Here is a 15,643-nt window from a genome sequence, read left to right on the forward strand (position 1 = left end):
GACTGCAGAACGATTCTACCGCCCCCAACGCTCGTCTCTCCTATGGGCCGCAGAGACAACAAGAAAGACCGACATAAAGCACCCTCTGCCGTGCGCTGTACAGTGGCTAGCACGGTATGTAAGTAGATATACCTGTAGACATCAGAGAAAAGTCTGGTTTGAAATTCAAACGAGTGGGGAAGCACCAAGCGAGTAAAACAGTTTTTCTGTCTCAAAGTCATTGAAGTCTGAGACCAAAATACATAATCAGATGTGTGGTGCGCTTTTGGAGACAAACGGCACGGCTAAGCAAGCCATTTAGCCCAACGTGTGTATTACGCCGCAGATGATCCGGAACGGAAAGTCTGAGGCTACGACTTACAGGCGCACGTATTAAAAATATTCATCCCTTGCGGGGATCGAACCCGCGACCTTTGGATTAGAAGTCCAACGCGCTATCCGCTGCGCCAAAGGGACGACGTGCGATCTCCCCCCTTGGCAGCAGACACCCCCACCCCTAACCGGACGCTGAGCCAGAGGTACCGCTCTAGATAGGCGACCTGCCCCCGTGACGTCAGCACCGCGCAGCTCGCCGTTTCGCCCAGGTGACGCGGTTTCCTCACAGGCATAGTCTCTGCGCTCGTGTGAGAATCCGAACAGAAAAATAGTAGGTAAGCTGCGACGGGGGGCTGTCAGGAGGCAGCAGTCACACAACGGCTTCCTACGGACTTCGTATAGAAGGATTCCACGGAGAGCCATTCTTCTGCGCAGCGCACTTGTAAACCTTTTACTCTCCTCTTGCCTGTAGCCTTTACTATCCGCGTTTCATTTCTGTACACGGCTACCCTCCAGACAATTACCTTCGGAAAAGACCTAACACTCAAATTTATATTAGATGTTAAATATCGTTTCTTTTCCAGAAAATCTGATATCGATGTTACCGGTCTGGATTTCATAACTTCCTTACTTCTGCCGGCGTCATGTGTTTTGCTGTCCAAATGCCGAAATTCGTAAACTGCTTACACTGACTTGTCTCCTAATCCAGTCGCCTCAACATCGGCCGACATTATTCAACTACACTCCACTGCACTCCCTTTGCTTTCGTTGGCGCTCACCTCGTAACATCTTTTCAACACACTATCCATTCCGTTGAACTGTTCTTCCAAGTCCCGTTCCGTTTCGGACACAATTAAAACGTCAACAGCTAACCTTAAAGTCTTTATTTCTTTCCCCTGAATTTTTATTCATGTCTCTCGTTTACACCTCGCTCAATGTACAGACTGATAGGCTACAATCCTGTGTCAGCGCCTTCTGAACCTCTGCTTCCCTTTCGTGCCCTTTGACTCTTTATACGAGTAAGTGCAGTGTGCTTTCTGTACGTACGGTACGTAGCCTTTCGCGGTCGGGACGTAATAAATCATCACACACGTGAAAGAAGTGAGCTGTAGTTAGTACACAGGAATGCATAAGGAGTCAGAAAGGTGTGAAGACTGGAGACGTGCTGCCAACCAGTCCTCGGGTCGAGCATTAATGGGAGGACAGAAGGTGGGCTCTACGCTGTGAGCCCGTTCTGAGAATTTTGTAGACAAACAACCCTGCGGAGGCAGCGGCTCAGCCAACACTGAGTGCGGTCTGCAGCACGGACTAACGCTACTTCATGGACTGCTCTGTTCTGCCCCACTTGAGTCTTGAAGGCCAGAGCCCGCACATCAGTTTCCTAAATCTGAAAGAGGCACTCCTTAAGAAGACCTTGGAAAAGTCTGCTTCGAAGATCTGAAGATTTTCCAGCGTTACAACGTATAAAAATTTCCGTGTCACCTCAGTAACTGATTCGACAGTATCTCAGTATGCACAGTATCGTCAAGTTTCTGGTTCGATTCACCCCGGTACACTACTCCCCAAAACTTTAGGTGTAGCTAGTTGAAATGACGTATTAACTACTAGGTGGAAATGAATCAAAGTGGTGGGAACGTGTTGCCAGAAGTTCAAATGGCTCTGAGCACTATGGGACTTAACTTCTAAGGTCATCAGCCCCCTACAACTACTTAAACCTAACTAACCTAAGGACATCACACACATCCATGCCAGAGGCAGGATTCGAACCTGCGACCGTAGCAGCAGCGCGGTTCCGAACTGAAGCGCCTAGAACCGCTCGGCCACGCCGGCCGACCTCGCAATTTAAATCTATCTGGATTTCATTAGTTTTCAGTCAGATCGATAGCTCAAAAGAAAAAGAAAAAAAAACAGTGAATGTACCTTGTGAGTTGCAACCAGTCACACGGGCCATACCGGATTGATACTGCAGAGAACGATCACATCTTCAACTTCTGTCTCACGGCGCATTATAGACGCTCGGAAGCTAACTCAGACACGTCAGTATGTCGCGTGTCAGTTGTCTGCTACCGCTTATATAGGTATACTGATCGTGACTGTACTACAACAGATCAACCATACTTTGCAAAGGAAAACTTAGATAAGCATTTAAGAATACTGTGATTACAAAATGGATTTTCGCTCTGCAGCGAAATATGTACTGAGCTGAAGACAGACAGCAAATGAAAACTGTGTTTTCGCTTTTCGCCTACCCACTCTATCCAATCGCAGGTCACAGCTAATCTGTACCGCGACTATAAAAATTCGTACCTCTTGTGCTGTCTGACACTTAATGACATCAGCGTGGAGTGCGTGTTTCTTGCCGTCGTACTATCAGCTACGAACTCTCCGAGTTGACGAAGAGACCGCCGGCCAGAGTGGCCGAGTGGTTGTAGGCGCTATGGTCTGGAACCGACGACCGCTACGGTCGCAGGTTCCAATCCAGCCTCGGGCATCGATGTGTGTGATGTCCTTAGGTTAGTTAGGTTTAAGTAGTTCTAAGTTCTAGGGGATTGATAACCACAGGAGTTAAGTCCCATAGTGCTCAGAGCCATTTGAACCATTTTTTGACGAAGAGACCGTTTGAAGGTGTCATCCAATTTTTTGTGCGTGTGGCGAAGAGGATTACAGTTATGCCATAAGTGGCAACGTAATGTTTCATATATGAGTGAACGTACATGAGATACCCTTAGTTTTCAGAGAGGGAAGATCCTGTATTCCTTGTGACTCGTTTGGAGAATATTCGAGCAGAACAAATGGCAACGTTAGCTATAGAACTAAGTTTCCGACACTATACCGGTTCAGTTTAAGAAATTTTCTCGAATAGTGAGCTCTGAAAATCGGTTTTATTATTAGTGCAACATGATGTTTAGAAATTATATGTTGAATCTCCTAATGTCTTCTTTACCCTAAGTTATTTATTGAATAATTATTTTATGTTACAATATGGTGGGAACGTGTTGCCAGAAGTTGAAATGGCTCTGAGCACTATGGGACTTAACTCCTAAGGTCATCAGTCCCCTACAACTCAGGAACTACTTAAACCTAACTAACCTAAGGACATCACACACATCCATGCCCGATTCGAACCTGCGACCGTAGCGGTCGCGCGGTTCCAGACTGTAGCGCCTAGAACCGCTCGGCCATCCCGGCCGGCTTGCCAGAAGTCTCCGAGTTGTGCGCAGAAGGATGTATGTCATGTGTGTGAGGTAAGCGTGACCGTGGCGCCAAATCTTGGTGGCCCCGCAACACGAGGCAAATGAAGGAACGGGAAAGAGGCAGTGTGTGTCAATGAGCGAGCAGTGAAGGTACCCTGTGGTGGTCATGGCCCGGAGACAACATCTGGGTGGACAGTCGACAGAGAAGTTTTCTGGGTTTGGTACCGCATCATAATGTAAAAAAACCAACGTTTCGGCCGCGGTTGCAGCGGCCTTCTTCTGGGTCTAATGGTGCGTTCTAGCTATGCAGTGTCCTTAATATCTTATTATTACTGTTCACTGCGCATGCCATTACGTCGTAATTTTTAAAAAGGTAGTTGTTTCATTGGTCACTTAAGGAAGAAGGAGAGGGAACTTTAATAGGTTGTTGTGGTGGAGGGAAAACGTGACCTCCGTTGTCTATTGGCCCTTGTGTTGTGTGCCATGATAGGTGGTGACCGTCGAATGAGAAGTCGGCTGCTGTCTACCAGCTGCTGGACGTCGGCGGCCGTTACTCGCCGGCGGTGTTCGTGCCTCGTGTTCACAGTGTGGTCTGTTGGGCTCTGACTGCTGACTGCTCACAGCCGAGGTAGGGAAAGCCTGAGTCCGTCCTCCCTGTTCATGTTATTAGGGGGTTTAAGTGTTTCGATGGCCTCTATGATTTTGCGTTTCGTCATAATTGGCTGCTTGGCCAACACACAGGCTTCGCTGAATTTTATTTCTTTTCCGCAGTCTTTCTGTTGTTTTGCCACTGTGGATTTGTTGTGTCGCCCTAGACGAATATAACGCTCGTGTTCCCGAATTCGCGTTGCTATTGGCCTACCAGTCTCGTCGATGTATGTCTCTCCACATTCGCATTCCACCTTGTAAGCGCCTGCAGTGTGTAATGCATCCCCGTTGTCCTTAGTGGAGCCTAGCAAGTCCTGGATCCTGCGACCACTACAGAAGACAGGTTGCACCCCAACGCGGCGAAGGTGTTTGCCTATTCGGTCAGTAACATTTTTCACATATGGTAAGCTCACTGTTGACTGCAGTTTGTCTATTTCTTGCTTATCTTTCTTGTTTGTGTTCGTCGGCAAGTCTGTGTTTATCGGCGTATGGCTGTAGCCACTGGCTACAAACGTTATGTGTAGCCTTTTCAGCTCAGGTGCGATGTTTTGAGCATCACTTAGGCGCTGCACACGGATTGCCAAAGAGACGATGACAGAGTTGTTCTGCGCTGGGTGGTGGTGGGATTGGGCGTGCAGATACCTGTCTGTAAGTGTAGGTTTGCGATACACTCTGTTCCCCAGTGTGCCCTCCGTTCTCCCGTTTTTCTCCAGCAGCAGTAGTTTTTTACATCATGACGAGGTACCATACCCAGAAAACTTTTACGACGAGTGACTCTGGCCGCGGAAGCCTACGCAGTTAAACGCCTGGGAAGGCAAGACTCCACACGGGAAGGGGGGAGGAGGAGCCAGTGTGATGAGCGCAACCCAAGAGTTTGGTGCTGCTCACAGCACTGGGAGGGTTCTGAACTGCAGCCACTGCTGCCGGAAGCAGAGGAGGTGGTCGACCGTGGTTAATTACAGCAGCAGCTGACTTGTAACAACAAGGGAACCTGGTCACACAGCGGGTGCAACTGCAGCAACGTAAACAGTCGCCCTGCACCGTGGCGTCTTTGCCTGGCGGCCAGCGCATTGAACCAAAGCCTTCTGGATACAAGGCCTACGCACAGCGGCCATATCGGCACGTGACGTCACAAACTGTTGGCCATCTTATCTTCAGTCGGCAGTCCTGTTGGCGTGTGCGTTGCGTTGAAAGTGTGTGACACGTGAAAGTGACATATACTTCATACAGTATTCGCCTACAGTTCTTCGAAGTATGGGATACAAGTGCTGCGTTCCCTTTTGCCAGGGAATTTATAAATCCCAAAAAAGGCATGAAAGTGCACATGTTTAGATTTCCGAAATGTGTGAAGTTGAGAAATGGCTGGATTGCAGCTATTCCCAGACAAGAATTTGTGTCTACGCGCCATTCAAGGGTAAGTAAACAACAAAAAATTTGTAGTGTGTTGTTTGTTTCCTTTGCACCACATTTGCCAATTGTTTTTAAAAGCAGTTATGTATCATGTACCAGTATCATTTCTTTCTTAATTCTGAACCATTGCCGCGAGGTTTATACGAAACTGGCTCTGAAATGTCTCTCATATTTGCAACTATTGTCACACAGAATAATTATATTAATTAGTGTCACTCGAAGATGTTTAGTATTCCTCATCGTCCCTACCAGATTATTGAGTTTCCAGTAATTTTATTTGGAGGAGCTACACAATGATTTTGTTCAGTTTTACATATAGAGTTATTCCGAAATTATTTCAATTTGAGTAAACTAACTTAGAAAATTGCTTTAATGAATTCAGTGTTCGACAGATTAAGCAGTATAGAAAGGAGAATTTCGAGGTAGGTGCATTATGATTGAATTAACAGCACTCTTTGACACGAATTTCAATCAGTGATATAGGAGAAACAATCTTTTCATGTTTAAGGTTATAAAGTTCTGTAGAAACAGGGAAATAAAATATTTTTCGGGTTTTTTGATTTATTGAACATTATGTCAGGAGGTGCTCCATTTCGTCTAACGATTTGAGTTTCGTGTGAGATCAGCAAATTTTGAAGTGGAGAGGAAAATTTACGAAAATAACCGGGTAAACAAATTCTGTAGGAGCTGCAGCCGCTTTATTTAAAACCGAAAACGTTTGCTTGTTGTTGCATATTGCCGATTTTTTACTACAAGAAAGCGTAGCTCCTGAGGTAGATGGCAGAATTTAAAATTACAGTTTGTATTCAAGCCTAGAAACGCGTATTTAAGGCAAATCGTCAAAATAATTTTACATCTTGAAATAACATGGGGCAGTTTTTGTTCAGTTACTTTACGCACTGATATAAATTTCCATACTTTCATTGCAAGGACATGTAGACGAGGAAAGCACAAGAATTCCTATGCGGTCTCAGCTCTAAAACTCGTAGGGTTCGTGTAGCTGCAGAGTGCCTAACAGCAGCGTTCCGATGCAGACCCGGCCATCAGTTTGTGACGTCACGAGTGTGCGCGCAGGCCTGTAGGCTGGGTGGCGTCGACTGAACCCGGTGGCTCCTGCACTGCAGCCGCAGCGTTCGCGGTGCTGCCAACAGCATCGGAACTGGAGTGGCACTGTGTACTCTTACTGGTTGAGAACAGATCCAGTCTCAGTACTAATTCTGAACGCACGCTCGTACGGCCAGAATTCGGACCGTGCACTCGGCAACAGCGCTGAACACGACCGTTTTGGTGGTCAACATGCTGTGTTGTAGGGAGACGTAATGTTGTTACATGGGCGTACTGGCCTCCAAATCTTTGAACACGGCGCGTACACAGGTTTTGTCATACTGTACTGCTTCCCCGCTGCAGGAGACCTGGCAACGACAGGATATCCGGCTTGTGGACCGGCTTAAATCCCGTGCAGCAGGTGTGATGTGTGCTGGGGAGACGTCCACATACACCGACGACCATCCAGCAGCCGTCATCCGCCTTGCCACGAGGACTCCACGCCAGATTTGTACCCAGCGTAGGAGCGCGTGGCAGGCGACCGTCACGAATCGCGGTGACTTCACTGAACTTATTGTCATTTTTCTTCGACTCGCCGCGTATATCTTTGTTACCTTCTGTACTCTAATGTAGCAGTTGTTTCTATGTGTGGACCAAGTTTCATCGAGTTATGATCCTTGGCAGTGAGACATAATGCGTAAGTTACTTCCGTTCTTTTGTTTCGCACCCAAGTGTAGAAATCATTTTTTATTTTTACGTAATAAATATTGAACGATGGTTCAAATGGCTCTGAGAGCTATGGGACTTAACTTCTGTGGTCATCAGTCCCCTAGAACTTAGAACGACTTAAACCTAACTAACCTAAGGACATCACACACATCCATGATCGAGGCAGGATTCGAACCTGCGACCGTTGCGGTCGCGTGATTCCAGACTGTAGGCCTAGAACTGCTCGGCTACTCCGGCCGGCACTGAACGATTATTTTTTTGTAAAAACAGCGTCTTATTTTTAATCATGACGGTTATGACTATCCAAGTACTCACAATAAATTAAGCTTTAATGCAGAAAAAAATAAAACGAAATAGAAAATCAAGTGCTTTTTATCTCTGGAGGCTGAACACTACTATCGATGCAACTTTTTTTCATTTAACCATGAAGGAATTAACATGTGTTAATTAAATTTCGAACTATTTTCATAGTATTAGTAACTAAAAATAAATTGATTTTTCAAATAAATTATGATTAAATATTTGTTAATTAACATTTACATTTCGTAGCAAATAAACAATTTAAACAGAAGCAAAAATTTTTGTTATTAGTAAGCATCGAATCAGCGAATAAAAAAAGTCATATACTATGATCTAAGGTGCCAGCGACTGTGTCAGTAAATTGCCTACGTTTTCCAGTCAAGAACTCACGAAAAACTTGTAAGGTCAATTTTTTCGGATGCTTTTGAGAAAACCGTCGCACTGGTTTAGAAAGCTGACGTCTGGGCAGCGACCTTCAAAAGCTGCCTAGTATGGGGTGCGTGAGCTCCTCGTGTGAGAGTAAAGCGAAGTAACACCAGAGTAACAGCCAGCATGAACGAGGCTGCCGGTAACCGTCACGGCTTAGTACACCAAGTGAATGCGTCCTGCTATCTCGGACACGAAATAGCCAATGACAGACGGAGGACTCCGAAAGCAGACCAGCACTGCAAAAAGGGCATTCCTGGCCAAGATAAGACTAGCAGTATCAAACAGTCCTTAATTTGAGGAAGAAATTTCTAAGAATGTACTGTAGGTGGAGAGGATTGTATGGTAGTGAAACATCGACTGCGGGAAACCAGGAACAGAAGAGAATCGAAGCATTTGAGATATGGCACTACAGACGAATGTTGGAAATTAGGTGGACTCTTAAGGTATGGAATGAGGAGATACTCCGCAGGATCCCCGAGGAGAGGAACATGTAGAAAATGTTGATAAGGAGAGGAGACAGATTGGTAAGACATCTGTTAAGACATCACGGCTCAAATGATTCAAATGGCTCTGGGCACTATGGGACTTAACATCTGAGGTCATCAGTCCCCTTCACTTAGAACTACTTAAACATAAATAACCTAACGACGTGACACACATCCATGCCTGAGGCCACAGCAACCGGCAATACGTCACGGAATAACTTCAATGATATTAGTGCGATTTTAGAAGATAAAAACTGCAGAGGACGACTGAGATTGGAATGCATCGAGCAAGTAATTGAGGACGTATGGTGCAGGTGCAAGTCTGACATGAAGAGGTTTTCACAGCAGAGGAAGTCGTGGCGGGCCATATCGAACCAGCTAGTTGCAGAAAGACAAAAAAGGAACTGTTCCTTTTAAACGCCCGACGTAAACAGACTGCTCGGCTGATTTTTAAGCTGTAGCAGATGACAAGCTGTAGAGCAGTACCAACGTGACGTGTGAAGAGCGCCACACAGCGGAGGTCGTGGTACTGGGACGCGGTTGCCAGCTAGTAGGGTGAGACTATCAGCTAGCTGCCTACGTGGTGTGCTGTGCTGAGGCACGGAAGGCAAGAGGCCGCCAGCGACTCCTTGGCGGCAGCAGAATGGATGCCACGTAAAAGCCACACAGGCACAAACACCTGCCGAGCTTTTAGCCGCCGGCCATTATCTTCGGTGCTTTCGGCGCCTTTGCCGCGCTCCTCCGCACCAAATTACGTCAAAGAACAAGGCCGGCGCTCCGCCTTCCGGCGTCTCTCCAAGAATAACAACACTGACACAGTAGTGTAAACACCGATAACCGGTAAGTAAAGACCACAGGGCCATTCAGTAAGACTATACAGTGACTCCGAAGTCTGAGACGAAATGTTTGTAGTGCTTCGCCACATTCACTGATGTCATTCATTCATTCATCGTGTACCGTAAATCCTATAAAGTAATGGAAAGTTCAGCGATATGCAATGACTCAACGTATATATTAATAAAACATAACACTCACAAACGTAACCTGTACACAACATTACTTCCTGCTATTGTAAGATAACTCTTGTACCTGTGGCTTTTTATTTGCAGCGAGTACTTGCCAGTTCAGACTGTAGCCTCCGTGTACAATGAAGCGACCAAAGTGGTGGGATAGCAATATGCGCACGTACAGATGGCAGCAGTGTCGCGTACACGAGGTGCGATGGCAGACCTGTCACTCGTACTCAGGTGACTCGTGTGGAAAGGTTTCCCACGTGATTACGGCCACAACACGGGTATTAGTAGACGCACAACGAGCTACACGCACGTGACATTCCATTTCAGAAATGGTCAGTGGATTCCATATTTCGAGATCCACAGTGCCAAAAGTGTGCCGAGAACACCACTTTTTAAGCATAACCTCTGACCACGGGCAACGCAGTGGCCGACGATCTTCACTTACAGACAGAGAGCAGCGGCGTTCGCGTAGAGTTGTCAGTGCTGACAGACAAGCAACACTGCGTGAAGTAACCGCAGAAATCAGCGTGGGACGTTAGGACAGTGCGACCGACGCGAGTGCCTTCGCTAGCAGCACATCGCCTGCACCGCCTCTCCTCGTCTCGTGACCGTATCGGTTGACCTAAACGCTCAGATAACCGTGGTCCTGTCAGATGAGTCCCGATTTCAGTTGGTAAGAGCTGATGGTAGGATTCGAGTGTGGCTCAGACCCTACAAGGTCGTGGCCTCAGGTTGTCAACAAGGCACTGTGCAACCTGGTTCTGACTTCATAATGTTATAGGAAGTGTTTACATGGACTGGACTGGGGCCTCTGCCACAACTGAACCGATCGTTGACTGCAAATGGTTAAGTTCGGCTACCTGGACACCATGTCCATTATAATTATCCGGGCTGTTAAGCTTTGGTCGGCTGATGAATTCTGTGCCAATTCCCAACGTTTCGTCCCCGTCCGCGGGGGACATCTTCAAGGGGGTCTGCAGAAAGGTCCAACACACCCACAATCAGTAGCGAGCCAGTGGGTGTGTTGGACCTTCCATCGAGCTACAGACCGCCTTGATGATGTCCCCTGCAGACGGGGACGAAACGTTGGGAATTGACACAGAATTCATCAACCGACCACGGCATAATTATAATGGACATGACGTTTCCGGCCGTGAAAGTCTACATTTTATTACCTGGAAACTATTTGCAGCCATTCGTGTTCTTCATGTTGCGAAACAACGACGCAATTTTACGGGCGACACAATTGTTAGTGGTTGGTTTGAAGAACATTCTGGACAATTTTGCTACCCGGATCGTCCGACATGAATCGCATCGGACATTTACGTGACATAATCGAGAGATCAAGTTTGTGCACGAAATCCTGCGCCGCAAACACTTCCGGAATTATGGACGACTATAGAGGCAAAATGGCTCAAGATTTCTGCACGGGATTTTTCAAGGATTTTTTGAGTCCATGCCATGTAAAGTTGCTACACTAGACCAGACAAAGGAGGTCCGCCCTGACTTTTGTCACGTCAAGGTGTTTTCCCTTAAGACATGCACACAAAAGAAATCAAGGTTTAAATGTCTTTATTTTATAACCCAGTAGGAATTAGGGGAGTCGAAGTTAATTATTCCTTTTTTCTTTTCATGCCGCTAAAGAAATTACTGTTGTACTGTACTGATAGAAACACACACACACACACACACACACACACACACACACACACACACACACACAGAGAGAGAGAGAGACACACACACAGCAATGCATTGAGGAATGAAAAAGTTCAGATTCAGAGAAGACAGTTTAATTCTCTCCCATCAATTTTATCCGTACCAGAAATTTTATCTTTGTTCAGATGTATGTAGGAATATCGATTAGGGATGAAACCCATTTTTGTTACAATTTGTAGACGTAATTTACGTTGATCATGCATTGTAAGCTTTCACGGCCGGTATTGTCTTCACTTAAAACTTCCGGGCTGATAGGCCGTGGTCGAAGTATAAAACACTCTCCTGACGTTTCGTCTCCGACTGTGGGAGACATCCTCGGAGGTAAAGCGGCGGACTGCGAACTGCAAGTTCTTTACCTCCGAGGATGTCTCCCGCAGTCGGAGACGAAACGTCAGGAGAGATTTTTATACTTCGACCACGGCCTATCAGCCCGGAAGTTTTAAGTGAAGGTAATCTACGTTTTCCGCAATCAAAGTACGATTACGTAATTTGAGTTGCTTTAACGTGATTAACCCGTTGCTGTTTCTTCTGTAACAGCACTACAATGTATGCAAAGAACTATATTCATCCTCAAGATTTCAGCCTGTTATTTTGAAGAATTTCACTTCTAAAGCTGAAAAATGTATGTAGCATTCGATACTGATTTGAGAACCAAGCGTCAGTTTTGTGGTGGAGCAGTTCTGAAACTGCTATTGTGAGAAATAAGTTTATTTTACGGTAGTAGTTGTATGATTTCGAGTCGGTGCGCCACACCGCACTTACATAAGTTCATTACGACTTTGTTTCCGAGATAGAATTTGTAGGGGTCCAATCCACTTCGAGGCTTCCATTTCCTTCTTTTCGTAAACACTTAGCCCGTCTAGTCCCGGACTTCGCTGTTCTCACGTTTTGTCAGATTTACTTTTTATCTAACTTCGAGGCCGGCTAACCTTTCAATAGTAGTTAGACAATGTGTAGGAGGAGTTACCACGAGGCATTACTGCAGTCTACTTTGACGCAGCTGTCTAGACGCCAGTCTGACTCTGCATCCCTGAATAAATTTCTGATCCCTACATCGACTGCCCCTGCTAACGGTAGTGACGCGTTGCAGCCTCTCTGAGAACGAACTGAGTTTTCAGTTTTCTTTTGAATGGGGTGGGATTTCCATGGCTTAGTTTACCTTACACGAAACCTCGTTGAATATTTTTTTAACTGTAGTAGGTAACTCCTAACACTGGACAAATGGGCAAAGCCGATATGAAAATTATTTCTGTGCCTTCTATTGCGACTATTTACATCAGAGTTGAAACAGAGTTTCCTTATCATCAACTAAAACCTTTAATAGGTAAATGTATCTGAATGTAGCCAATGCAGGCCTAAACCGATAATGAGTCTTCTGACTCGAAGTGGTTTCCAGTGTTTTCCATTTTTTAGCTTCAGTTTTATTAAGCAGACTGAAGGTGCGCTCTTTCTTACGTACGCTGGCACTGCTTGTTACCCATACAATGCCTCTCTCGTAGCAGCGTAAGCCATCACTGATACTGGACACTACATCTTGAAACCCATTTTATCAGTATACGTATACAACAAAACTCGGAATATATATTATTTACTGTATGAGAATGACCTGCCCACCAATGGGGTGAGGGCGACAACGCGGTGCCGTCCGCCCTTACTTGAGCCGTCCAGTATCTGAGGAGGAGAGCACTTGGACTCTTGCAACGAACTTTAGCCATCACTTCATACCTTCACCAAATTCTTTCTCGCTCACAACCCCCACGTAATGATGGAATAAGAATAGTTAATCTCTAAGTATACTTTCGCTGTTCCTACAGTAAAAGTGCCATATGAAGCACGACGTTTTAATTTATTATTTCTCTAGTATTATCTGTATTCGTGACACATTTTGCAAAAGGCATCCACATATGCCGCTGAATGTACCTAAAAACTGTATGATTCGTAGTTCAGCAGATATGACGCCACGAACATTGAGCTGCGAGCAAATAAAGTGCAGAGCGACGTTCACTACAGGTACAAGTAAGATATGTGCACGAATACGTGTGAAATGTGTTAAATATATCTGGCTTAGGCGTAATCGGGGAAAGCCACAGTTAGTTTCTGAGGTTTAAGACGAGCTTTCTATTTCAATGAAATATGGTACACATACTAGTTAAGGTGTCGGAGGTAATACTGGGAGGGTGGGGGGAGGGGTGGTAATAGCGACGAGCTTCCTATTGCGGTGTGCGTTATAACGTCGAGAGAGAAGGGGGGAAGCAGATAGAGAAGGGGGGGGGGGGGGCAGGAAGAGATGGGACAGAGTGAGAAGAAGCAGACGGACAGCTAAAGGGTAAAGGAGAAGATGGACCGAGAAAACGTGAAGGAGGAGATTGTAATAAATACATGCCTGGGAAACGCCGGATACTCAACTAGTTTCTGCTATACAAGAGTTAAACAGAGAATGTGTGAGCAACAGTGGGTCGTATAGTACACGGTGCACTGTAAGTACGTTCGATTTGCGTATTTTCCTTATTTATTAGCAATCTATTCTTCGTCATGCAGTAGTTATGATACATAGGCCCTAAGTCGCCAATTCAACCAAAAATGAAGCACATAATATGTGCGACCAGACAAGAGAGAGTTTTCACAAGCTCTGGTGGTAAAAAAAAAAAGCGCTGCGAGACAAATTCGGGACAGCGATTTAATATCTTTGCCGACGACGATTACAGTCATTATAATGAAGATGATTTATTCCAGCCAAAGTTGCACAAATTGACGTCGGATTATCGATGCGTAATGCATTGTGTTATAGAATGTACGAAGGCGTGCTAAAAAATAATGCGTCCGAATTTTTTGTATGAAAACTGCAAAACCCTTTCAAATGAAACAAACGTTACTAACGTTCTACATCTTTGTTCGTCACGTATACGTATTATTTCTCAACGCAGTCACCCTGGCGACGAACAGATCTCCCAACGAGAGACCAGTTTTTTGATGCGGTAGCTGTAGAATGTTTCGTTTGTTGACGGACCCACAGCCTCGCCACTGCTTGCACCGTTTCATCACTACCAAAGCGAAGTCCTCGAACGTGTTCTGTTAAGTTTTGGAAAGAGACGAAAATCGGATGGGGCCAAGTCGGGACTGTGTGTAGGATGATCGATGACAGTGGACCCGAGGCGTCGAATTGTTCGAGATGTCGCAGCGCTCGTATGTGGCCTCGCATCGTCATGCTGAAGGAGAGGGTGTCCCAAACAGGTTCTCCCTTCTATTCCAGTCTCGTATTGCTCGTGGAAAGAAAGATTGTCGATATGCGTCTGGGTGGCCTCTAATCTCTCTGATTTTATCCTCATCGTCTCTTCGCGAGATATACGTAGGATGGGGCAATATACTGTTTGACTCCTCAGTGAAGGTATGTTCTCGAAACTTCAACAAAAGCCTGTACCGAGCTACTGAGCGTCTCTCCTACAGAGTCTTCCACTGGAGTTTATCTATCATCTCTGTAACACTTTCGCCATTACTAAATGATCCTCTAACGAAGCGCGGTGCTCTCTGTTGGATCTTCTCTTTCTCTTCTATCAACCCTATCTGGTAGGGATCCCACACTGCTGAGCAGTATTCGAGCAGTGGGCGAACAAGCGTACTGTAACCTACTTCCTTTGTTGTCGGATTGCATTTCCTTAGGATTCTTCCAATGAATCTCAGTCTAGCATCTGCTTTACCGACGATCTAATTTATATGATCATTCCATTTTAAATCACTCCTAATGCGTACTCCCAAATAATTTATGGAATTAAGTGCTTCCAGTTGCTTACCTGCTATAATGTAGCTAAATGATAAAGGATCTATTTTTCTGTGTATTCGCAGCACATTACATTGAGATTCAATTGCCATTCCCTGCACCATTCGTCAATTCGCTGCAGATCCTCCTGCATTTACAATTTTCCATTGTTACAACCTCTCGATACACCACAGCATCATCTGCAAAAAGCCTCAGTGTACTTCCGATGTCATCTACAAGGTCATTTATGTATATTGTGAATAGCAACGGTCCTACGACACTACCCTGCTGCACACCTGAAATCACTCTTACTTCGGAAGACTTCTCTCCATTGAGAATGACATGCTGCGTTCTGTTATCTAGGAACTACTCAATCCAATCACACAATTTGTCTGATAGTCCATATACTCTTCCTTTGTTCATTAAACGACTGTGGGGAACTGTATCGGACGCATTGCGGAAGTCAAGAAACACTGCATCTACATGTGAACCCGTGTATATTGGCCCTCTGAGTCTCGTGGACAAATGGCGCGAGCCGCGTTTCACACGATCGTCTTTTTGGAAACCCATGCTGATTCGTACGGAGTAGATTTCTAGTCC

General features: G+C 45.6%; 1 non-coding gene across 1 annotated transcript; it reads right to left on the bottom strand.

Moving 5' to 3' along the window:
- Positions 1-383: 383 nt before the first annotated feature.
- Trnar-ucu (transfer RNA arginine (anticodon UCU)) lies at positions 384-456 on the bottom strand. The gene has a single exon. It is a non-coding gene; the product is annotated as a tRNA-Arg (tRNA).
- Between the last annotated feature and the right edge of the window lie 15,187 nt (positions 457-15,643).

This window comes from Schistocerca gregaria, chromosome 10 (assembly GCF_023897955.1).
Source record: "Schistocerca gregaria isolate iqSchGreg1 chromosome 10, iqSchGreg1.2, whole genome shotgun sequence".
Taxonomy (NCBI): domain Eukaryota; kingdom Metazoa; phylum Arthropoda; class Insecta; order Orthoptera; family Acrididae; genus Schistocerca; species Schistocerca gregaria.